The sequence below is a fragment of the Talpa occidentalis genome, unplaced genomic scaffold (assembly GCF_014898055.3).
Source record: "Talpa occidentalis isolate TD23 unplaced genomic scaffold, MPIMG_talOcc4v2.1 talOcc4.3, whole genome shotgun sequence".
NCBI lineage: Eukaryota > Metazoa > Chordata > Mammalia > Eulipotyphla > Talpidae > Talpa > Talpa occidentalis.
Genome location: NW_023603184.1, coordinates 115,712,715 through 115,738,748, shown reverse-complemented (window position 1 = coordinate 115,738,748; position 26,034 = coordinate 115,712,715). Strand labels below are relative to the sequence as shown.

The 26,034-nt window shown below is 39.8% G+C and overlaps 2 protein-coding genes across 2 annotated transcripts in view; one reads left to right on the top strand and one right to left on the bottom strand.

Annotated features, from left to right (window-relative positions):
• Positions 1-10,147, bottom strand: part of MFSD6 (major facilitator superfamily domain containing 6) — a 58,626-nt gene extending 48,479 nt beyond the window's left edge. The window contains exon 1 of the mRNA XM_037523716.2: positions 10,117-10,147. The gene's annotated coding sequence lies outside the window, so the exon portion shown is untranslated. The remainder of the gene's footprint in view (positions 1-10,116) is intronic.
• Positions 1-26,034, top strand: part of HIBCH (3-hydroxyisobutyryl-CoA hydrolase) — a 181,766-nt gene that overhangs the window by 39,265 nt on the left and 116,467 nt on the right. The window lies entirely within an intron of this gene.

Sequence of the window (26,034 nt, the reverse complement as noted above, 5' to 3'; positions counted from 1 at the left end):
TAGGATTTATTTTGCAATTATTCTAAAAGTATTCTTTACAAGTTAATGTTCTAGAATATTTTGGCATTTCCTCTGAATTAGGCTAACACCAGCCTAACTAATGCTAGTGCTCATGTCCATAGTTCATACCCATTTTCATGTCTTCAGTTTAAGGGGGGGTGAGATGGGGTGTCCACTGGCTCACTAAATAACACATTGTTGGATAATGAACTAGAATGATTAAGTGTCTCCAAGACAAAAATAGTTATTCATTTAAAATATAGTTCCCTTAGGAACATTTTAATTACATAGTTCTAACATAATAAATGTGAAAGGAACTGATATCCTAACATAATTCCCTTAAACCTGCTAAGAGGGTAAAAGGAATACAATTCATCTCTCTGGGGTAGGGGGCAATAGTCATTTGCCCCAACTGCGGTTTTAGTAATAAAAGCCAAGTGGATTTCTACATTCACTTCGTGGAAGACACAATTAAATGGCAATAAAAAATTTTGTAATTTAGCTATATAGGCCTTGTCAACTATCATGGAAGCCAATTCCTATTTGTTTTAGTCTTTTGATTAAATATTGTGCCAATAGATTATAGTGTAAATTTGAAGATCACAGAGTCTCATTTCCTTCTACCTCTCAAACTTCCTGTCTTGAAACCCAGTGAGAGGAACAAGTAATAGTTCTTTTTAAAGCAAGAAAAAAAAATTTTTTTAAGAAAATACCTATATCTTGTGTTTCTCCAACAAAAAATTCAAATCAAAGTAAGACATGAAGTTAACTAGATATGCTATGTTGATATTCTGCATTTATTTGTCAAGACAGAACACAATGTAGGATTTTTAAGAGTATCATAGAAGCTTTCTAACAGCAGAATTAATGTAAAGTCATCTCTCCCTAAATAAAGATCAGTAACCAGACAGTAGATTAAAACTCTGTATAGGATAACTAAACTAATGAACAGGCTGAGTTTCCAATATTCGTTGTGTGTCAATTGTTGAAGCTTAAAATCCTTTCCCCATTGAAATGGTAATATTAATAGTGCTGGCAGGTTACTGAACCAAGAGTGCTAGAGAACCAAAGAGTTACAGCATGCATAATTTTAAGGGAACATTCTTTCTACTTTCCAAACTGGGTACCAGCAACATGTCTCCCAAGATAGCCATACCCATACTTCACCATCCTAGTCACTACCCTCCAGCCCTGGGCCGCAGCAGTGGGCATGGAATCACCTACCACATGCTTCCTCTAGGGCATCACTTCCAAACTCTGGGCACCATGGACTTATTGCCATTGGTCCTCAAAAGCATGAAATAAATGGTCACATGTATGCACTCTACTCATTTCCACATGCACAGGGATGCTATCATCCTTCATTTCTTTAATAAATGTTAATGCAATTCTTATTAGCTTTAGATCATTATATACATTCTCAGTTAGGGAACCCTACAAGTGCAACTATTACCATGTGGTAGCCTGGGAAGTCTTACCAAATTTGAAATGCTATCTGTAAACTTGTTACATGAAACAGAGCAGGTACAGGCTTAGAAGAGGAGAGATAAGAGCATAGGTGGTAGCTGGTGGGCACCAATAGAGACCACAGAGGAACTGGATTTACACCAAGTTAACACTCATCATTTGAAAACTACATTGTCAAATTATTTACAATTTTAAGGAATACAAATTTGTTTCTTTCCAGGAAGAACATGGAAAATGAGACTTCTTGCCTTTTCAATACATATAATAATGGGTTTTTAAAAGTTTAAAATTGAAAGTAGAATTGCCTAAATTTTTTCAGAAAGGCTTTCCTCAATAAATTCACTATACTTCAGGGCCTCCTTGGTGGCACAGCGAGTTGAGCACAGCACTGTGAAGCTGTCCACAGCCTCTGCAGTGCTTGTTCGATTCCCAGCCAGTAAGGGAGATACCCACATGGCGAGACAGACCTCTCCTACCTCTCCTGTCTCACCCACTGCTCCCCTCAGTGGTGTTTTCAGTCCATCTGCCTGTTCTGCTCCCAGCTCTGTCTCTGGTGAATCCTTTCACCCTCCTGTGCCTCTGGCCTGTGCCCCAGTTCTTATATAAATAAATAAATCTTTAAAAAAGATTCACTATGTTTTAGAAGCAATTTATATAAAATTCAGTTAGCAAAAAATAAAAGACAAATTATAATTCTTTAAAATAGTTTTTGGTTTATTTTTAAGCTTAGTTATGTGAATCTCTGTTTCATATACAGACACATACACACATTTTTTTCCCCAAACCTTTTCAGAAAAGGACTGAATCAGATAAATACATTAGTATAGCAGTACAAGTCCAAGTTCTAAAAATACTAGAAACACAGAAAAAGCAAACTGTGAGAAAATAAGCATTATAATGGAAAATTAAGCATTATAATGAAAGATAATAGAACTTCAGCTATTAGTAAGAAGACATTAGGCTATTGTGCCAGCATATATACTATATATGTAAAAATAAGACTATTAATAATGAATATATGGTACTTATCCAATAAAGGATTAGTATATTAGTTAGCTATTCTGGCACCTTGAGACACTGAGAAAGTTAGAAGGGTTAGAGACAGCACAATCTGTCCATAAAATTAGACATTTAATTTTTTTTTTAAAGATTTATTTATGCATACCAGAGCTAGGGTACAGGCCAGAGATGCGGGGTATGAGAGGGCCCACCAGAGGCAGAGTGGGGAACGGAACAGGCAGATTGACCGAAGTACACTGCTGAGGGGAGCAGCAGAGTCAGAAAAGGTCTGCTGCGCCATGTGGGTTGCTCCCTGGCCTGCCGGGGATTGAACTCGCGCTGTAGAGGCTACAGCTTGCTTCATAGTGTGGTGCTTAACCCCTTGCGCCATCAGGGAGGCCCCAAAATTAGACATTTTAAACAGAAACTTATAGATGCTTCATTCTTAGACACATTTTATGAGTTTACAATTCAGATCATGACCTCAAGCTTTAAATACATTTCTCTATAGACCTGTAGTTATAATAGTTGAATTTTCCTTTTAGTCCCTAAATATACTATCATCTAAATCGATAATGTATAGCCTAAGTATATGTCAGTGTATGTAACCTAAAATTGTTTCTTATGTCATTAGAACTCTGATAAATTGAGTTACCATGTCTGATCAAGTTCTTTTAGAAAAAGACTACCTAGCCCATTAAGGAAAAAAGATAGTTTAATATACACACCATACCAACACTTTCAAAATGAAATTACTCAATGCTGGCAAGAATGAAGATTGACAGGTACTTTCATCAACTGAGTATAAGTATAAATTTTCAAAAAGGCAAAGATTTAGGCATAGGGATGGCTATTTCAGCAATTTTCATAATAATCAAAATGGAAATAAAGTAAGCAATCAGTTATAAGGGTGGTTAAATTATGGCATATCCATGAGAGAAAAAAAGAATCTTATATTCATGGATGTAAGAAAATTATTACAAATGGAGAAATGCTCATAAGCTATGTATCACATTAAGTTAAAAAAGCAAGACATAAACCCCTCGGTATAGTAAATTTATATTTGTAAACATATATTTCATATGAAATATATTTTAGAAAAAGACCTGGAGACTACTATTAAAATGTTATCAGGGCTTGTCCTTGAGTAGTTAAATTAGAAGCTACTTTGATTTTTTTCTTATACTTTGCTGGCTTTTTCTTCAAGGAGCATTTATCACTTTAAAAAAAAAACCCACATTATTTTAAATACCACATATTTGAGTAACAATCTGGACACCTTTGATCCTGGAGCTCCTGAAAGGTCACAGGGAGTTGCAAAACTGAAATCTGTTTATCCTTGTGCTTAGCATAGAAACAACTGAAATGGCTGGTTACAAGGGCTTTCCATACTCTTACAAGATACATTTTCAAAATACAGGAAACCTCATTACATGGGACATATAATTGTGCATAATTTTTTACCATTTGGAAATGTAAGAATAAAGTCCTTCATTCAAACTCCCTCATAAAGGTAAATCTGGGTGCATTAGGTAAACACAATTCCAGAGAACGTATTGTGAAATAAAATTAAGAAGGCACTCTGTAATAGCTACAGAAGCTTGTCTATGCTGGATTAGATCAGCCCATTTCTTTAAAAGTCATAGACAGTATATATGCCATTTTCTATGGTTTGCTGTGTTTAGTGTGGGGACTTTAGGCTTTACTTTGAGAGTAGCCTTGTTTACCTTAGGACCAAGTGTGTTCTACCTGAACCTTGTCCCTTCAAGTGTCCAAAGTCATTATGAGAGAATTCCTCACAAGGTTGATGGGGCCCACTGCTCCCTGTTCCAGGGCTCAGAGTTTCTCTGGGAGTCCTGGGTTCTGCAGCCTGTCTCTGCTCTGGGCTAAAGGGACTTCACAGAGGTGGATGTACCCAGCAGGGCTGCAGAGGTCTCCTCTGCATAATCTCATGAACAGTTAACTGCCAGCCCGAGCTCCTGACTCACTTTCTCTTGGCGCAATTAACCCACAAATCAGGTTTGTTGAGGCAACACCAGTTCCTCTTTCTAGTTCTTCTTTTATCTTCTGCAAAGCCACATCAGACTCTGGCCACTGCTGACTCATGTTGCACAGTCTCCCTTTCACTGGGGGTGCCTACCCACCCCCAGGGACACTCTTGGTCTTAGGTCAAAACATTTTCTCAAAGTCTTTCAAAGTAGTTGGACTTTCCCTTTTTCTACTTGTAAAAAGTTCCTTGAGTCTGTCTCCTCTTCTCCAGTTAAACCCTAGGACAAAAGTCAAGAAGAGTGTGCTGGCCCTCCTTTACTCAATCCTCTTTCACAATTCTGACAATGATTGTTTTAAGAGCCTAGGTTTTTTCCCACCTTTGCCCCATTTGCTCCCATTCCTAAAATGTAACAGGAACACCAGGTCATAAGGTAATACACAGCTTTCACATTTCTAAACTTTAACATTCCTTCAATCCAATCATCACCACAGTCATGACCTAGTCACATTTACTGGTTCTGAGGCTACTTTTAATACACACAACAATGGGGTAGTTTGTGTTGGCGCTAAGGTTGGTGTGTGTGTGTGTGTGTGTGTGTGTGCTTACAAATTACTTAGAGCTACAACCTAGCAGCCAGAGTTGCAATATCCATAGGAGATGGGCCCATATGTATGTATCTATGTGTGTATATAATAGCTTCAAATTTTAGGTACTTCACATTTTGATTTGATTTGTTTGGGTTTAGTTTTCTGTTACTGAAATTCAACAACAGGGCTAAGTACTGGATGATGTGTCATTCAGGATTTAGGACAAATCAGGCTGACAAAGGCCCTTCTCAACCTCCAAACAACCACTATAGACAGTAAATGCCCACAGATAGCTAATGTTGGATAATTAGCAATGGAGGAATTATAAACCCAAATGGAATGTTCTTCATGGAAACATTAAAGGTATTTTCATTGCCCCACACAGAATTCACATCAGATGTATATGTTTGTTTTTCCAGGAATCCAAAGTTGTACCCTGGGAAACACCATGTTAGTTTCACTTTAAAGAAAAAAAAATTTTTTTTCTGTATTTTTTAAAAATTTTTATTTTATATATTTTTACATCATTTTTGCACAATGTATGCATTTTCATCTTGGTTATATTCCCATACAATCCCCCCCTTAATTTGACCCTAATCTCTCCTCCCCTCCGTTTCCCCCCCTAGTGTGTCTCTGGCTTATAGTTGCTTGTTGATTTTGATTTTTACTTTATTATAATTAGTCTTTTTCGTGGTCCCTTATTTAGGTCTTCTAAATTCCTGCTATGAGTGAGACCATCCGGTATTTTTCTTTTTCTTTCTGGCTTATTTTGCTGAGCATGATCCCTTCCAGCTCCATCCATGTTGCTGCAAATTGCATGAGTTTATCTCTTTCGATTGCCGAGTAATATTCCATTGTGTATATGTACCACATCTTTTAAAGAAAAAATTTTACCAAAAAGCTGGCTGTGTACTAGGATAGGATTCTATACTTGACTTGTAGGGTTAAAGAGAACCCACTGAACAATTCTTAAATATAAGGACTAAGATTTCCCTCTGCCCAAAACATAATGAGCATGTTAGCTGACACCTAAAATTGTCAGGAAATCTCTGCGGAAGAATATTATCACCTTTTTCTCAGGATTAGCTATCACATTTGTAATGAACAGACATTATACACCTTTCTTCCATGTATAAAACACAAAAAAGCATGTGTTGTCTTTATTCTGAAATGTCTGAATATATCAAACTCTGGATTTCAAAATTTGATCATTTCAAAGTCTGTATTCATTTTCAAGGATTCTAAGAAATATCTTTTGTTAATATTACATAAAACTGAGTAGTTTATAGGATTGTATATTCTATCTATCATCAAGTTAAGCTAGTGTGTTGTGTGTATATATACATCAAGTATTATATATTATGTATTATATGTGTGTATACATATATGTATATCATATCACACACACACCACACTAGCTTAACTTGATAAGTTGCTGCTCTCGAAATTATGTTACTAAAAATAATTATACCTGAAGTCATCCAGAATGCCATTTCATGAGGTGGCATAGCAGGTCTTAGTCCTATCTTCTATGTGAAGAACAATCACGCTTTCAAAGGCAGTCACCACTATCAAGACCAGCATGAAAGAAATTCTTATTGCCCTAGCTTAAAAGAATGATTGGGTGTGCACCAAAGCATTCTCATTAAGGAGAAAAACTGGGAGTGCTTTAGCTAATACTATAAGTTAGAAAAGGTAAAAATCACTCATTTAAGTAAGACTTTTTATCCTTTGCTATACTTGCAGTTCCAAGAATACCACCTTTCTCTTTAATTTCCCAGGTCTCCTTTCACTTCTTTAACATTACAGTTTAGGCAATTCACTTTCTTTTCTTATTTTGGATTTTTGTGATATGACTCAATTCTACTCTTTCCCCCTTTTTATTTTAGATAATATAGCATGAGTTTAGAAAAAGTAAGATTCCCAATGTAACTTTATAAGGAAAAAATTAAAAGCACCCTCTTCTTTTCACCCCATCCCACTCCCTTCAAATAGCCACTGTCAACAAGAGAGGATAATGATATATATGAACATATCTGTATATATCTCTGTAGCTTCTTTTTTTCACTTTTATATTCTGATTTTTCCCAAGAAAATGTACCAGAGCAGCTAACAGACACGTTTACATGTACTGCATTTCTCCCTTTCCCTACAAAGAGGTTGTTAAATCAAGATTGTTAAAATGTTGGCGAGGATATGGAGAAAAAGGAACTCCTCTGCACTGCTGGTGGGAGTGCAAACTGGTCCAACCACTCTGGAAGGCCGTGTGGCGATTCCTCAACCTACTAAAGATAGAGCTTCCATATGATCCAGCAATTCCACTCCTAGATATTTACCCAAAGGACACAGAAACATCAATTCCAAAGAGCACCTGCACCCCTATGTTTATAGCAGCACTATTTACAATAGCTAAGCTTTGGAAACAACCCAAATGCCCAAAAATAGATGACTGGATCAAGAAGATGTAGTACATATACCATGGAATATTACTCAGCATTCAAAAAAGATAAACACATGCAATTTGCAGCAACATGGGTGGAGCTAGAAGGGATCATGCTCAGCAAAATAAGCCAGAAAGAGAAAGAAAAATACCAGATGGTCTCACTCATAGCAGGAATCTAGAAAACCTAAATAAGGGACCAGGAAAAAGAATAACTATAATAAAGAAAAAAATCAAAATCAACAAACAACTATGAACCAGAGACACACTATAGGGGGTGAGGGGGCAGGGAAAGGAGGTGTTGGGGTCAAAATAAGGGGGTTACAATTGTATGGGGAATATAAAAATAAAATTAAAAAAATTAAAGAAAAAATATAGTAAATTTAGAAAAAATAAATAAATAAATCAAGATTGTTAAATATTACTGAATATCCAAAGAAGTAAAACACAAAAATCTACCAGCCTAATACTAAATATATCTTTGATTATATCGGATTTTACACTGGCCTCCAACCTAAAAATGGTAAGAATGCATAAACATATGCATTAATATATACACACTATAAATATAGATTATCCCACATAGATATGGTAATATCTGTATCTGTGTTATGTGTATGTTGAAATGAAGTTAATTTTCCAAAGGCATAAAGCAAAGCAAGGAACCTGCGTAGGTAGTGAGATTTCATGGGCCCTGAATAGGGAGGGACAGACACAGTGTGGAAATTTTCTTAAGCTTTGCAGCCAGAGGCTTGGGTCAAATTTAACTCCACCTCTTACTATGGTTATGTGGTCTGTGTAAGTTCCTTAAAGCCTTCTGAGCTTCCTTTTCATCATCCTCAAAACTGGGGGAAAGATTTACTCTACAGAGATTTAGAAATGCAGTGTTTGAGATGGTGTCTTGAACACAATAAGTACTTCCAAAAGTGCCTTATTACTGTTAATAATCCAGAAACATATATGATAGACTTGGTGAGCCAGTAACTCAGATCACCAAATACCAGCAAACCTGTTTTATTATTGTGTTTTAATTTGTCTACATGTCTTATATTCATCTTATTTCTACAGACACAGTAGGAGCCTCAGCAATAAACATGCTCAGTAATTTCAGTGCATTATTGAAATATGATCCACTCTCCTACTCCTCCAGAATATCCTGCACTAGGCTCATCAGCAATATCCCGGCTTCCTCCTATACAATCCTAAATTTTACCTACAATGTGTGACAAACACAAGTCATCTGACTACCACGAAATAACTGAAAATATCTTCTATCACTGCTAATGATGAGCAGCTTGGGGTGTCAAAAGCAGAAGTTCCCAATGAGGAGACTCCCTGCCCTCTCCTTTTATTTCACAATGATGTATATACACTTTTAGGCTGGCCAGGGCTACTCTGCAGACGCCAGGGACCCATCAAATACACATCTGTTCTTATCACATGTTCTTGATCAACTTCATGTCCACCTGTCCTTTGCATTCATCAATATGGAAGGGGTTAGAGTTCCACATAACTCTAAATTTCTAGAACAATTAGGGAGAAATTTGGTCATTCTATTTTCCAACCACCTCCTTCTACATGTGAGAACACGCAGACTCTGCAAGACATGACATGCCCAAGGACATACAACTATGAAGACACTAGCTGGGATAAGAACCTCAACTCTAACGAAAGTTCTTTCTTAGGTCTAATAGGCAAAGTTTTATCTGCTCTGGTAGCTCTGTAAAGTGTTTATTAAATAGAATGTGTGTGGGAGAGGCAAAATGCACCATGTGCAGCAGGCTTTAGGGCAGCTCATCCACCTTCCTGTCCACGTGGGGATCGGATAAATGAGAGGGAAAGCTGCATTTATAATTGTTCGCCATCCTACTTAAATTCACAGGGGCGGTGTGGGGAATAAATAGACCCCCCAAAGGGCTAGCATCCCCCTTTATTAACTCAAACGGGCTCTAGGGACATGTTAGGCCAACTTGTGACAGTCAAGAAGCTCCGGGTGGTTAATGTCTCCAAGCAGACGCGGGGAAAGAGGAATTGTTCCCCATTTAATAACCGGGCGAGGCAGACGCTGTCAATTTCCTCCCCTTGCCACCCAAGTGACCGTGTCCTTGTCGCTAGTGCTGTCTGGACCTCCCGCCTCTCCCTTTCCCCGCCGATGTTTATGGCAAAGGCACGAGTGAGGGGCCTGGGCTTTGGGGCCCAACCCTCACCCCCCCGCCCCCCCGCCCCCCACGACTGCCGCGGGTGCCCGGCGAGGCTCCCTCGGGCAGAGCTTTTGTTTTCCTGACTCCAGTTACGTTTGCGGAAGTGTTGGCCGCGCGGGGCGCGCAGGGGCGCCGGCTGCAGCCGCCCCCAGCACCAGCACCAGCACCCCACAAAGATGACAACCCACACGGGAGCCGAGGGGAGGGCGCGCCGGGCGAGCCCGGCCGGGGGCAGACGGACAGATCGGTCCCCACGATCCCCGCTCCGCCGTTCCTCTGAAACCCCGGCCCCGGCAGCAGGTGTGCGCGCCTGGGGGAGCGGGATCCCCGCCGAGGCCCCGGCGGCGGGGGAGACCAGGGTGGGGCGCCGGCGCCCGCCCCCACCACCCCGGCCGAGCGCGTCCCCTCCCCGCGCGCCGGCCCGAGACTCACCTGCTGCGGACGGCCGCGGCGCTCAGCTGCGCGGGGCGCGGGGGACGCTCTCCCCGGGGCGCAGGGCGGCGGCGCGGGGCGCCGGGGCGGCGGCTGTCGGGGCGGCGCTCACCATCTCCGGCCGGCCGCGCTCTCCCGGGGGCTGCGGCGGGCGGGGCCGGGGTGGGGCGCGGCGGAGGGATGCGGCCGGGGGCTGCGGCTAGTGCGCGCTGCCGAGGGCGACCTTCTCGGCGCCTCCTCCCGGGGCCCAGGCCGCGGCCGCTGCTGCCGGCAGGACCCGCCGCCAGGTGCAGCGCTCCGCCTCCTGCGGCGCCGGCGGATGCGTCGGCGGCGGCTCCTCCCGGCCTCGCGCCCGCCCCGGCGGCCCCGGGGGACCCCCGGACCCAGCCCTGCGGGAGCAGCGCGCCCAGAAAGCGAAAGCACGGAAGGTTCAAGCCCTCACCAAGCCCCCAAACCCCCACACATACCCCCCATCCCACCCACGGCCCTAGCAAACGACGCGGGCCTGGGCTGGGGGGCGGGGAGCCGATGGCCGCCGGGCTGGGAATTAGGGTGATGGTGGGGGGGATTATTAGCCTGCGTTAATTGAGCGCTTGTTGACGGCCAAACAATGCAAAGGTTGGTAATGACATATGTTAGGGTCTCCAGACCCAGCTCGGGCGATTGTCCTCGGCTGACCGAGGAGAAAGGAACCCACAGGGGAGCAAAAGGCCAACGGCCCAGGTTTCAGACTCGCAGGGAAGGAAGGGCTGCACCCAAAGCACATTCCATTTAGGAAGGTGCTGCTGAGTACCTGGAGCCTAACCGAAGAGGTAACCCTGTGTGTCGCACTAAGAATGTAATTAAAGTTGTATTTCTGGTTAGACACCCAGAGAGGGCGTGGAGAGTGGAGTTGGTGTAAAGGTGTCCTTTGCAAGCAAAGCATTCCTTGTGTGCCCGTGATGGATTCTAGGAGATGCCACCTCCTGTGCTCAGGAAGCTTATGGTCTTGCTCTGAAAACGATAGCTAATATTTATGAACATTTATTATAGGAACTACTATTTAAGTACTTAGTATAATCCTATAGGTATAGGTAATATTATTGAATATGTGAACTCTCCAAAATTCCTACTTAATAAAAAAAGAAGTCTTTGATTTTCAGGTTTTAACCTCCTCACCACGAAATCGTACTGATGAAAATGTTATTGGCCCTGATGTTTTAGGATTTGAGGTCCCCGTTTTGGAAGACTGTAACAAAATTACAAATACAGAGCTGCTACGACCTGCCCAGAGCCTTGAATGGGTCCCTGGAGTTTAAACTACATTAGCTTTATGACAAATCCACTTGCAGTATTGATGCGTAAAAGCAAAACAATAAAGGCAGTGAGTGCTAGAGTTTCAAATGAAAGAGAGTAGGTGGTTGCTGGACTCAGAAAATGATATTTTGGTCTGGTGTGGCTTCAAGACAGCTTTCTCCTGCATTATTTGGAACTGAGTGGCTCATAAAGTACCCAGCTGGCAACTGTCATAGTAGAATTCATCTTATCTGCCCACTATTTTTCTTTTTCATTTTTAAAATGAAAAGAAAAGGAAGAATGTGAACAGACTTCCAGTCTGCCATGGTTTAGATTCTTTGCTGTGTTTGGAAGGGGGAGGGGGGAAGAACAGGGAGAATCTAGAAGGAAAAGAATTGCTCTTGGACAACACTGCTCAAAGGCAGCCCCAAGCTGAAAAAGGAAGCCAGATCATCAAGGAGATAAAAGCTAGTGTCTGTTTCAGATTGGACAGGATAACCTCAGGGTGGATGGCAGAAAATGTTGGGGGGGGGGATTGTTTATTTTTAAATGTTTTTAATTAACAGACTTTTTCAAGCAATTTTAGGTTTATAGCTGAATTAAGGAGAAAGTACACAGAGAAGTTGTTTTAGTTGACTTTGTTAGGTAGGATAGGAATTTTTCCCCCTGGAGGCCCTCAGAGTTTTTCATATCCTAGGTTATTTGGTGTAGGGTAAGGAAAAATGTCAGGCTTTTCTGCCCTCCCGCCATTAGGATAAATGACAGAACCCTGCAGTCCCGAATGCATGCCTGATGGCGGGCACCTGGAGTCGGGTGTGGGCATAGGTAGATGGGATTCAACTGGGCTTTTAAGGGCGGCATCACGGGGATGCCAGCAGAAGCCAAAAGAGAAGCCAAGAGAGAAGCAAGGGAAGCAGAAGCCAAGAGAAGGCCGGAGAGCCCAGATAGTGAGGATTTGCTGGGGGCTGGGAGGACTGCCAGCTTCCCGGCCCCCCAGCACCCCTGCCTGCCATATGCCTGGTGAACCCCAATAAAAGACCTGCAAAAAACCACTGAAGACTCTGACTCCTCCTTTACCTGGTCTGCTGGATCTTAGAAAACCTGCACTGTGGTCCATTCCTGACCCTACATTTGGCCATGCCTAGTATATCATTGTTCCAACCTATCGTATTAAATATTATCATACCCAAGTTCTTAATTTTTTAAATATAAGAGATAAATTGTAAGTATAACTAAGGAAAAGATGCAAATGGACATAAAGAAAAAGTGATCAGCCACTCCTCCTCCAGTATCTCCCTATGTGTGATAACTAGTGGGTGTGGTGTGGGAAATTACTTCCAAATACACTGCCAGGCAGGCTATCCCAGAGGTCACTGCGCAGAAAGCCTCAAAGAGAAAATTAAGATGTTGAAATCTCGTGGCTTATTGAATCAATTTAAAGCCAGGGAAAAGAAATAAAAAGTGAACACACTTAGCATAGGGTACAAGCAGGTGGTACATTTTATGAACTATGCAGAGAACATTTTCCTTCCTCTCCCCTCTTCACAGCCCACCATCAGTGTTCCCTGCTGATGGTGTGGTTATAAGAACCATAGCTGAAGTTGAACCAGGGAACTTGGCAGACAGAGGGTGCCTGGAACCAGAGCCAGCACTTGCCTTCTTGATTGAGAGGCACAGCAGTGAGTATGCTTCATCACAGTTCTTAACTCACCAGTTAGCCTGATGAGTAGTCTTGGATTTTATCTGCGCTTCTCAAGCAGAGAACAATGGGGGCTATGTAGGTGGGTGGTCATTTTAAGCTTCCCTGGATGTTGAGTGCCTCATGTCCTAGTGGATATTTGCTGTATCCAGAATATTTGGTGCCTGCTTGGAACGTCTAACCTTTCTTCTCAAGGTTCAGCTCTTATATGCACTCCTTTATCACACAGACTACTTGCTCCTACTTCAGTTTCATTTATCTTCCTTGCAATGTTTCTCTCATTTCCTTTGGCAGAATTGATTATCCTTAACCAAGAAAACAAACACATTCGAACAGATGATAATAACAGGTAACAATAACAGCTGACGTTTAGAGCTTTCCCTGTTCCAGGTACTATTCAAAGCACTTTCCATACATTTCTTCAGTCAGTCCTCACCCCAGTCACATGCCAGTGGATACTGCTGTTATCCCATTTTACAAAATAAGAAACAAACTGGTGCATATAAAAGGGAAGTAAAACTGCTATTAGAAACTGCACTCACATGCAGGTAGTCTGGTTTCAGAATTCTGTGTCATAACCAATCCTTTTTTTAAAATGTGAATACTTATAAACACATATATTTACATAGGGAGGGAGTGGGATTTTGCTTTTATGCAAGTGATGTCATCCTTTGCCCCCACTTACTTGTCAGCAACTTTGGACACTATTGATCATCCCTTTCTTGAAACTCATGCTCTGCCTTTAGTGACCCACAAGACTTGGTTTGTTTTTTTCTTTCTGGGTTCCACTCTTGGGTTTTGTTCTTGGCCCTCCTTCCAACTATTTTTTTTTTTTTCCCATCAGGGTTGTCACCAGTATCCGTGGCTTCAGACACAAAATAACTTAGGATGCCCCAAATCCCTCTCTCTCTAGGGCAGTTTCTGTCCTTAATGGCCATATAGCCAATTGTCCAGCAGGTTATTTCACAAGCACCCCAGCCTCACTAAGTCCCATATCAATGCTTCACCCTCTTCTACCCCTCCCCTCCCACTCTTCTCAGTTCCCAAACCATCATCCATCTAGTTGTATAAGGCTCCCTTCACCTAACACCCACGTTTAACATAGTAGTCCCTATTGCTGCTGTGACATGTTACCACAGTCTAGTAGATTAAAAAAAAAAAATTTATTTATTCTCTTAAGTCTGAGCCAGAAGTCCAAAATGGGTTGTACCATGCTAAAATCAGTGTCCGCAGGGCCACATATACCTATAGGTTTTAGAGAATTGGTTTCCTTGATGTTTCTGACTTCTAGAGGTCATTCACATTCCTTGGCTCATGGCCCTTTCCTCCATCTTTGTTGCTCATCACTCTTAACTTTGCTTCAGTCATCGAATTGTTTTCTGACTCTGACTCTCCTGCTACCTTCTTTTTCTTTTTTAAATATTTATTTATTTATTCATACAAGCACTGGGTACAGTCAGAAGCGCGGGAAGGTGAGAGAATTCACCAGAGTCAGAGCGGAGAGCAGAGCAGGCAGACTGACTGAAGCACACTGCTGAGGGGAGCAGTGGGTGTCCGGAGAGGTATGCGCACCATGTGGGACCCTCGCCTGGCGGCCAGGGATGGAACTGGCGCTGCAGAGGCTGCGGGCAGCTTCACAACCCAGTGCTCAACCGCTGTGCCACTGGGGAGGCCCTGCTACCATCCTTATAAGGAGGCAATCCAGGGTAATCTCCTCCTCTCAAGAGCATTTATCACATCTGCAAAATCCTCTTTACCATGTAAAATAACATATTCACAGATGGGATTAGGACGTGGACGTCTCCAGGGAGCAATGGTTTTTCTTACCAAACTCAGTTAAATGCAAGCCTTCTGGAGTCCATCTTTCAAAATACCTCTGGACTGTCTCCTCTCCTCTATCCCTGTGCTATGTTAATCTATGAAGTTCTCTCTCTGTTTTACAACAGCCATTTCTCTGTCCTTCTCTGCCTTAGTGTGTTCTCTCATCCAATGAATCCTCCATGTTAAAACCAAAGTTGTCTTTAAGAACATCTGACCATGTAATTTCCTTGAATTCCATGAGGGTGTGTCACACCACGGGGCACCATTCACAATGCATTGTGTCTCCTGATGTGCTACCAGCAGACTTTACTCCTCTACATAAAACCCATCCAAGACCCTCTTTACTATAACAAAGAGATCCAAGTAGTTACATAGGATAGTTACATAGTTACATAGGATGAAAACTTTTTTTTCCCTTCATGTGCCAGTTCACAAGTAGGCAATCCAGTCTAACAGTGTGGTCCTGCATCCTCACAACACGTGGACTCCATCTCCATGGAAGAAGACATCAGGGTGACTGCTTCAGGTCACACCATTCCCAGCACATGAGACAGGCAGAGTTATCAGCCCAATTACTTACGGGGAAGCCCTAGCATGTGCACACGTCACATTTATTCATATCCCATTGGCCAAAGCAATCATACCTCCACTTCTGGATGCAAAGGAGGTTTTTAACTCAACGGTCATCTTTAACTGAATGGTTGTATAACATAGCGTAACTGAAGCCATATAATCAGCTAAATTCTATGCAAAAGAAGGGGAGAAAGGATTTGGGGAGTCAAGTAGCAGTTTTCCACAGAGAGGGGGCAAGGTGCTATGCAAGAGCAAAATGGAGGAATATAATTTACATCGGAGACTGGGAAAGCCCTTTCTGAGGAAGTAACCAGGTCAGGCAGAAACCTGTGCATCATGTTCAGGATTTTGAATTAATGTACAATCAGTATTACCTATGGAAGGATGCTTAGAAGATCTGATTTGTGCTTTTAAAAAATCCACCAAACAGATATGGCTGTCGTGTGGAGAATGACGTGGAGAAGGCAGAGCTGGAAGTGGGGGTCAGAAAATAACCAACAGTGAGGAGAGAGAATGGTGGCTTGGATGGGTGGTAGCAGTGGGTTGAAGAGAAGTAGATGCATTTGAAAGGTAGTTTCTGGAAATATGTCAGTACACTTGGTGATATGTTGACGGTGGGAGGTGAGGGAAAGAAGGTGTTACAAATGACTCATAAGTTTCTGGCTGGAGCAACTGGATGGATTATGGTAGCTTTTACGGAGACAGAAAAAACTAGGAAGTTAGGTTGGAGGGAGACAAGGGAGCGTTCATATTAGCATAGTATGGTGGAGATGCCTGTGAGACTTGTAGATAGAATTGTGAAGTAGGCAATTAAATCAACTAAATACATGAGTCCAGGGGCCTTCCTGGTAGCAAAGGGGTTAAAGACAGTGCTATCAAGCTACTGCCAGCTCCATGGCACAAGGTCAATCCCAGGCCGGTCAGGGAGCAACCCACATGGTGCAGCAGACCTCTCCTGTCTGGCCCACTGCTCCCCTCAGCAATGTATTTCAGTCAGTCTGCCTCTTCTGCTCCCCACTCACTCTGGTGAATCCTCTTACCTCCTGGACCTCTGGCCCACACCCCAGTTCTTTTATGCATTAATAAATAAAAATAACTTTTTAAATATTATTTATTTTTAAATCATTTAAATTTTAAATGAATAAAATATTATTACAATAACAGAATAATTATAAACATTTTTGATCAATAGTTTTCCCTTTGTCTTATGATCTTCTTTACCAAGCACCTTTCTTGCTCTACCACTGATGTGAGGCTGGCTACCATTTCAAGATAGGTAATTCTTTTTGGGTCACTGCAGTATCCTTCTATATAATAATCAGATATTTTAAATTAAAAATGTCTTAAAGTAATTTCCTTCTTGTATTTTCTGAGATTTTTTTTGTCCATAATCCAACCCAATTCCACATCGTATATTGTTTAATATCTTATAATTGTGGTCATTTGAAATGATAATAAATCTGTTGTAGTGAAGCAGAGTTAAGCCTTAGAGATATGAGAAAATACAAATCAGATCCCTTCCATCAAGAGACCTGTGATTTACTAACAGAGACATGGCTATAAATAAAGCAATTGTAATAGAAGGTAGCACATGCTGTGAGTGGTGCACAGATTAACATTTCAAAAATATCACGTTCATCGTGTTCCTTCCCTTCTACAAAAGTTCATTAGATCTTTATGGCCTAATGGATAATGTTCCACATTTTTAACCACCTTCAATCAAACACTAAATTTGATTGCCATATCTCCTTGGTATTTTTCTAATGTTTCATCTTATTCCTACATGTCCTAGTCTATGTTTCTAACACAACAGTCTCCACAGTGACTTCCCTGTTGCAGCCTTGTACATCTAGCCAACATAAACCAAAGCACTTAAAATGGATCTCAATTATGTGATTTTTAAAAAATATACTTATTTTTTAATTTTCAAAACTTATTATTAGAATATAACATAATATCCAGAAAAGTACACAAGTCATAAATGTAAAATTCAATGAGTTATAGTAAATATAATGAAAACTTTGTAGTTTCTTCCATTAACAAGAAATAGAGCATGACCAGCCCCCTAAAAGCTCCCCTTGTGGCCCTTATAATCATTATACCTTCCTTTACCCCCAAAGGTAGTTATCATTCTGGCTTTTAATTCCACAAATTAATTTGGAATCAAACTTGTGATTTTGTGTCCTGTGTCCTATGAACATATTTGTACTTGTCTTTTGGTTCTCATGTATATGAATTTCTGTCATATATACCTAGAAGTGTGATTGCCAAATCATAGGGTATGCAGGTTTTCACCTTTATTAATACCAAACATTTTCCCAAGGTGGTTGCAAGAATTTATGCTCCTATTGGCAGTTCTCTTGTTTCATATCCTTGCCCTCACTTGGTATTATCGGTCTTTTTTTCAACCTTTTACTTTGAGATGCTTCTGTACTTACAGAGAAATTGAAGAAATAGAACAGAGAGCTCCCACACTCCTCACTCAGCTTCCTCCAATGTTAGCATTCTCCATAAATGTAGTACAATGATTCAGATGAAGAAATTGACATTGCTGCCAATATCCTGACTCAACCCTAAGACTGTCTTTCCACCACTGCCTTTATTTTTCTGTTTCAGGATCTTCTGTTCCAGGATCTTCTGTTGCAGGATTCCATCTATTTCTGTCTCCTTAATTTCCTCCAATCTGTGATAACTCTTCAGTCTTACCTTGTCTTTGATAACCTTGATACTTTTAAAGGATGTTAGTTGGTAGAACGACTCACAATTTAGATGTATTAGTACTTTCTCATAGTTAGATTAAGGACATCTATTTTGTGATAGAGTGTCACTGAGGTGATGTGCCTTTCTCAGATCATATCAATGAGCATGTAAGTTATATAGCCCATCACCTGTGGCGTTAATCTTGATCCCCTGAGAAAGGTGTTATCTACCAGGTTTTTCATTAGGAAGCCCTTTATAATTAACCATATTTGGGAAGAGACACTTTGACCTTATGCAAATATGCCTTTTGCAACTTAAAACTTTATTCATTATTTATAGAATTCATGGTTGTTCTTGCTCACAGCTATTATTCTTGTTATTTTTTTAAAGGATTTTATTTATTTATTTTATACAAGAACCGGGGTACAGACCAGATGCCCGGGAGGGTGAGAGGATTCACCAGAGACAGAGCGGGGAGCAGAACAGGCAGACTGACGAAATACACAGCTGAGGGGAGCAGCGGGAGAGACAGGAGAGGTCTGCAGCGCCATGTGGGACCCTCGCCAGTCAGCGGGATAGAACCTCGGCTTCACAGCGTGGCGCTCAGCCGCCTGCCCCACCAGGGGAGGCCCTCTTGTAGTATTTTAATGGAGATTTTCTGCTTCCCTTATTCCTTGTGCATTTTTCAATTATAATTCTTTTGAACAGAAAAGTTTGTCCTTTTATTCCCTACTTACTGACAATCATTTATTAGTACTCGTATTTACTCAGGAATAATTTGTTTTATTCTTTGACTTAAAATTTAATATTACTTCTTTTCTTTCTTAGATGATTCTTTGTTTTGCCATTGGTGTTCATCCAGGTCAACTGTGTCATTTTCTCTTTTTCAGGGTAAAATTTGAGTATAACATTAATTTCAGTAGAATTTTAAATATGTCACCAGGAAAATTTGGCTATGAACTTTGCCAAAATATTTTCTAAAACCAATCCTCATGTTGCTTCATAAACTTGTTTTTTTATATTGTAGTAGATGTACATAACAAAATTTACACTTTTAACAATTTTTTCATTCTTTTTTTTTTTTTGGTGGGACCCTCGCTGGTGGCTGGGGAAGAAACGGGCGCTGCAGAGGCTGCAGGCGGCCTTGCAGCCCAGTGCTCAACCGCTGCGCCACCAGGGGAGGCCCTTAACAATTTTTAAGTGTAAGCTCAGTAGCATTAAATACATTCATGGTATTATGTAACCATCATTACCATCCATCTCTAGAACTATTTAATCTTCCCAAACTGAATCTATTTACACATTCAAGAATAACTCCCATCTTCCTCTCCATCCCAGTTCTTTGTACCCATCTTTCTACTTTATAAATTTGGCTACTTTAAGTACTTTATATAAGTAGAGTCATAGGTTTTTTATTCTTTTAGTGCCTGTCTGAATTCACTCACCAAATGTCTTCATAGTTAATCCACTGTAACATGTGTGAGAATTTCTTTCCTTTTTAAAGGGTGAATAATATTCCATTTTATATATAAACCACTTTTGTTTACTTCTTGTCTTTTTGATATTTATTGTCTATTTATATGTTTATGTTTATGTGCTTTGGCAGTAAAGGGTTTTCTAGGCTTTCTCTCTCTCTCTCTTTCTCTCCATATATATATATAAATATATATATATATAATATATCCTGCTCCAACACTAGAATCAACCCCTTTTCTAAGAAGCTCCCATCTTTTTACTGAAGGATGATATTTAGAAACCAGCTCATTGTACTCATTATAACTGGGATATCTGTGCTCTGGGGCCTTTCAGTGGACAGAGTAGGAAATGTATGTACATATACTAAACCATTTAAACATATATGTTTATATTTCTCTATCTACCTGTATATATAATTAAAAGTAAAATGAAACAAGCATTTATACTGATATTTGTAACACCAACCCAGCACCACAGAGTTCATTCTAGGGTCCACTGTTGCTTATTTATAACTTTACCAACATGTCAAATTGTTTCTGAATTTCTCACCAATACTTCTGGGACAAGCAAACTTACCAACTAAAGTATAGTGTTTTGGAACTTTTTTAGCCATACAATATTCAGCCAAAACACTGAGTGAATGACCTAATTGTGGGATTGCTAGGCACACAGTATATGTATGTTTAACTTTACAAGAAACAACAAAGTCATTTTTCAATGTAGCTGTAATATTTTGCATTCCCATGGCAATACATGGCAATACTTGTTATTAACTGTCTTTGGCTTGTAGCCCTTCTTTTAAGTGTGCAGTGGTATGTTATTGTGGTTTTCATTTGACTTTCACAATAATTTACAAAATTGTGCATTTTTATATATGCTCACATGTTTATTTTCATATGCTTATATGTTTTTTGGTAGTGTTTGTTATTTAACCCTTTTTTTTATTGAATTGTTTATATTATTATCATTGAGCTTTGAGAGTTCCTTTATCTACCAGATACACAATTGGCAGTGTTTGTTATTTCAAGTTCATGGTTTGTCTTTTCATTTCCCTAATAGTGCTTTTGAAAAGCAAAGTTATTTGATTTTTATAAAATTCAGCTTAATCAGCTTTTGAATTTTATGGATTATATTTTTGGTTTCATGTCTAAAAGATCTCTTTGCCAAATGAATAAAATCAAAAGCTGGTATTTCACAAAGATCAATAAAATTGATAAACTTCTAACCATACTGAACAAGTGATAGAGATGACACAAATTATTAATGCCAGAGAGAGACAGGAGATATCACTACCAACTCTTTTTAAAAGATAGTAATAAAATACCATGAACAATTTTAGGCCAATAAATTTGTCAACTTAAGTGAAACACAAATTTTATACCTTTAAAGGTATAAACTACCAAATCTACTTCAACAAGAAATAGTAACATGAATGGATGTATATCTAAAGATATACAAAGAAACTGAATTTGTAGTTGAATACTTATTTACAAAGAAAAATATAGGCCTAGATGGTTTATTAGTAAGCTCTACCAACCATTTATCTATATTAATACTTCTAGAAACTGACAAGGAGGGAAGTTTTCCCAACTTAATTTGTTTGGCCAGCATTACTCTGATCCCACAACCAGTCAAAGTTATTACAAGAAAAAAAAACTACCAATAGTCTTTCCATAAAGGCAAAATTTTTGATGGAATTTTAGCAAATTAAATCCAGCAATGTATTACAAAACACAGTGTGCCTTAATCCATGGTGTTTATCCTAGAAATGCAAGGTTTAATGCAAAATTAAATCAATGTAATTTACCATGTTAACAGAATAAAAAGAAAACATAATTAGCTTAATAGCTACAGGAAAAATATTTGATAAAATCCAGCATCTATTCAACATCGTATTATAGATTCTCTTTAGTACAATAAAGCAAAAAATAATCCTAAACGATCTGCAATAAAAGTTGCTAGGACTCATAAATGAGAGTATCAAGTTTACAGGAGACAAAAATCAATGGTATTTCTCTATATAGCTATGAAAAAGAAATTTAAATTTTGAAACATTACCCTTTATATGACATCAAAAATATATTTTTGACCTGTTAAAAACTTTCAGTTAAAAAGTGTTTTAGTGTTAAAAACCACAAATTACTGCTGAGAAAAATTAAAGAAAACCTAAGTAGACAGATGTGTTCCACCACGATACTGAATTAGAAGGCACAAATATAGTTAAAATGTCAATTTCCCCCAATTACAGATTAAACTCAATTCCAATCAAAATTTCCTCAAGCTTTTTATAAGAATTGACAAACTGATTCTAAAATTTATATAGAAATGCAAAGGATCTAATATGTAAAACAACTTTGGGGGAGGGAGTTGGAGGATTTACATTTTCCAATTTTAAAACATAAGCCCACAGTAATTGAGACACTGTCATTGGACAAACACAGAGCTCAGTGGAACAGAATAGAGAATCCAAAAACAGACCTACGCACAATATACAGTCAATTGATTTTCAACAAAGCTATGAAGACAATTCAACAAAGACATGGTAATCTTTTCAACATAGGTGCTGTAACTGAATATCCGTATTTTAAAAATGAATCTTGACTTACCTCATACCATAATAAAAAATTTACTCAAAACTAATCTTAAACCTAAAGATAATACCTAAAGCAATTACACATCCAGAAGAAAACTTTGCTTTTAATTTGCAAAATGTTCTTAAATAGAATAGAAAAACACAGTCATAAAAAATAAATAAGACCATCAAAATTAAGAACATTTACTCTTCAAAATGCAATGTTATAAAAATGACAAGACAAGGCATAGGATGAAAGAAGTTATTTTCAGAGATACATATCCAACAAATGATTTGCTTCTAGAATATATAAGAACTCTCACAACTCAATAGTAACAAGAAAATCCAATTTTTAAAATAGACAAAATGTTTCCAAAGACCCTTTACTAAAAAAAAAAAATACATCAGTAGCAAATAAGCACAGGAAAAGTAACATGATTATTCATAGTAGCAATGTTTTACCTGGGTGCAGTTTTGTTCCTATACCCAGAGACATTGGGCAGTCTGGAGAAGTTTTGATTGTCACAGTTGGCATGGAAGATACTAGTGGCATGTAAGTAAGTAGAGGCTAGGGATGCAGCTAAACTTTCTAAAAGCAAGGAAGTCATTCCCGACAAAGAATATACTCTTGTGTGTTGGTTCTTTGATTCTTCTTTATGCATGTGAGGTGAATCCCTATTGATTGATTCCTGTTGAATATGCCATAATGTATTTACTCATCCTACTGTAGGGGAGCATTTGCTTAGTTTTCAGGTTTTGACTGTTTTGAATTGTGTTGGTATGGACATCCTTGTACAGGTTTTTTGATGTATATTTGTATGTATTTCTGTTATGTAAATACCTAGAAAAGGGTCGTAGATTAAGTGTATGTTCAGTTTTACTAAATATTCTCAAATATTTTTGTAAATTACTTGTATAGATTTACACTCACACCAGCAATGTTGGTTGTTTCAAATTCTCACTGATACTTGATCTTGTATTAAGTGTTAGCCATTCTGGTGGGTATAATGACACATCCATGTGGTTTAAATGCGTTTTCCTGAGGACTAGTAATGTTCAGCACCTTTTCATATGCTTATTGGTCATTTAAATACTTTCTGTCTAAAGGGTCTGATGACCATTTGTCTTTTTCTTCTTGATTTGGAGGGGTCCCTTAAACTTTCTGGATACAGGTCCTTTTCCAGGCATATGTTACACATATCTTCAACTCAGGCTCACATTTTATTCTTTTATGCAAAGAAGTAAAGCAACTCTAGGAGATATGACTAAAATGTCAACAATAGTTATACCTGGATGTTTGGTTTTCTCTTTTTTATTTTGCCATATTTTCCAATTAAGAAACATGTAATAAAGTAAAATTTAAAAACATAGTGAAAGGAATAAGTTGTTTAAGAAAAATGGTGTATTTAAGACATAAAGAGGGCATCCCCGGTGGCGCAGCGGTTGAGCGCTGGGTTGTGAAGCTGCCCACAGCCTGTGTGGCGCTGGTTCCATCCCTGGCTGCTCCCCGGCCACTGGAGGAGGGTCCCGCATGGCGCGCAGACCTCCTCTGCCGCCCACTGCTCCCCCCAGCAGTGTACTTCGGTCCTTTTGCCTGCTCTGCTCCCGGCTCTGGCTCTGGTGAATTCTCTCACCCTCCCATGCTTCTGATTGTACCCAGTGCTTGTATAAATAAATAATCTTCTTAAAAAATAAATAAATAAAACATAATGAGGTAGTTTAAAGTGACCTGTTGGAAAAGTTAAACTGAGACAAGAACTTCGTTCTGATTTACCTTTAAGTTACATGTGTGGGTGCACAAATCTGCTAGAGACACCTGGTGGACAAAGTGGATAAGTTTACAGCCAATGTTTGTGCTGAAATATACTTGAGGTATTGCAGTTTAAAGGGCTAGCCTGCTTACGAGATGAGAAATGTGCTTCAACATTTGGTTCTCTTATTGTCTCTTTCAAATAACCAAAAAGGCTCTTCAGTTTGCATATGGAGTAGAGTCGATCTACCAACGGTCTTGAGCTTGACCAGAAAATGTGACAAAAATTCAGACAGCAAACCCAGGAATGGCTCTTACTTTTTTCTCTTTTAATGGGTAAAAGAAGAAAATCTGTGTGGTCATGTGTAGGGGCAGGAAGGGTCAGAGCAGGTTCTCTATGACCTGAGCAGACGGGGTAAAGGAGTCCTGGAGCCCTTGGTGAATTTTCAGGCTTTTATTGGGATTTACCAGGTACACAGCTGGCAAGGGGTACCCGCCTCCCAGCCCCCAGCAAGTCTTCCTGGGCTCTCCGGAGTTCTTTTGGGGCCTTGTTCTCTGCTCCTCTCTGCTTCTGCTTCTCCTGGCATCCCTGTGACACTGCCCTTATAGCCCAGTCTCTCAGCCCAGGTGAATCCCATCTACATATGTGCCCACACCCTATTCCAGGTGCCCGCCATCAGGCATGCATTCAGGACCACAAGGATCCATCATCAATTCTAATGGCGGGAGGGCAGAAAAGCCTGAGCTAGCCTGATTATCAGATATACATAATAAGTAAATAAAACCTTTTTAAGAAAGATATCAGTGACAGAACAGCCCCTTCCCCCCAGACCAGTTTGGAAGATCCCTTTGTATGCATCCAGGCTTTAATAGAGTTCCCCTCATTCTAAGGGGACACCGGTGGTTACTTAGGCTTGCTTTATTGTTACAGGGCAGGGAGAGGGGCAGCCCAGACCAGGCAGGTTTGCGGGGTCTGGGCTGCCCCTCTCCCTGCCCTATAACATTATGAACTTGTGTTGTGTTGTTTTTTTTTTTTTAAAGATTTATTTTTATACAAGAACTGGGGTACAGGCCAGATGCACAGGAGGATGAGAGGATTCACCAGAGACAGAGCAGGGAACAGAACAGGCAGAGAAATACACTGCTGAGGGAAGCAGCGGGCGAGACAGGAGAGGTCTGCTTCACCATGTGGGATTCTCACTGGCCGGCAGGGATCAAACCCACATTGCAGAGGCTGCAGACAGCTTCACAGTGAGGCGCTCAACTGCCTGCGCCACCAGGGAGGTCCCCATGAACTTGTGTTTTAACCTCACTACCAAGGCAGATATAATTAGAAGTGTTAGCTATGGATATAAAAATGTTTTTACTCTCTCTGCATTTAACACTTAGAGAAAAAAATGAAAACAAACAGGAGTCAAGAAGGAAACTGTAGGAAGCTTTTGTTTGCTTTTTCCCCCTCATGACAAAGTAACAAATATATGTATTCATGTTTGACTTTTTCATCCATGGAATAGTCAGTGCTGCTCTTGTGTGGTAGCTTTAAGGTGGGATATAGTTCATACTCTGGACTATAGGAGAAGGACTTGAAACTAGCTATTGTGGTCTGGACTGAACAGTCTCCTTTTGTGGCATGACTAAGCCAGATATATAAGCAGATACCACTTGGAACAGGTAAGAAGTGAAAGAGACAAGTAAATGAAAGAAGCTGTTTCCTAGCAACAGGCCAGGGAATTTAGTCACAGGACAACCAGCTGTTATGCTTAAACACTGTTTAATTGGATTCCATTGTTATGTATCTCTATTACTCAAATTTTTAAACAGGATAGTTTTAAATTCTGGAATAAAATATCTTACCATACAACTTAGTGAATATAATTAATAAAGCAATAGTTTACTAAGGCACTAATAAAAAGCAACTAGTCAATACTTAATAGTTGTTTTCTTTTCTTGGTCCAAACTATAAGTTACTCATTTGAATTTTGCTATTTTGTTTCTCACATCTTTATGTGATAGCTTCTGATTTCTTCTTCTCACTACCTTATCTTCACTAAT